Genomic DNA, 815 nt, shown 5'->3' on the forward strand with positions numbered 1-815 from the left:
TAATAATAATAATAATAATAATAATAATAATAATAATAATAATAATAATAATAATAATGTTTAGGTATTTGTTTAACAGGTTGAACCCGTAGCAATACAACAATACGATGCCAATCGGTATGTTAGAATCCATCTAACGCGTACGAAATCGTTTCCTTTCGAGACACAGTGTATGTACGTAGTTCGTCTCGTAGCGAGGATAAATCGTCGTTACAATGCACCGACGGATTCAAGGAATCGGGAATTCAGAGAAAAGAGGAACGAGAACCGAGGGAAACAGAGAAAGAAGAGACAAGAAGATTTCGAAAGAGGCAAAAGGGAATTGCTCAATTTAATGAACGTGGAACCGGAGAAAACAAAAATACGCTGTCAGTGGTAGGTTGAGCCCTGCTGATGAAGGCGTACGAAGGTTATGCTGTAGCAAAGGCACTCCTTAGTTCTGGCTCAAGGTCGGACTATTAACAGGCCGAGGCACGCCGACGGGTTTACGTCGCCGTTTACGAGGAACGGCTGGTCGCGACTTCTGCTTAGGAAATAGTGAAAACGGCGAAAATCACCAAACAGGGGAACACATGGCCAGACGAAAGCCTTCGCCGGTCCGCTGTACCTTCGTTTACCGTAAGCAGCTGCTACCATACACGGCTCGCGATGCTCGCGGAATATTCTTATTTTACGATTAGGAAGATTCGATGTGGTATGCTACGTTCGTCCATTTTCTCCTCGATTATACCGCAGAGAAATTACGCGGTATGCTTGAACCGACTCTTATGGATTTTCCTAATATTTAGGACACATTCAATACGAACGGCTCGGAA

The sequence above is a fragment of the Augochlora pura genome, chromosome 2 (genome assembly GCF_028453695.1).
Source record: "Augochlora pura isolate Apur16 chromosome 2, APUR_v2.2.1, whole genome shotgun sequence".
Taxonomy (NCBI): Eukaryota; Metazoa; Arthropoda; class Insecta; order Hymenoptera; family Halictidae; genus Augochlora; species Augochlora pura.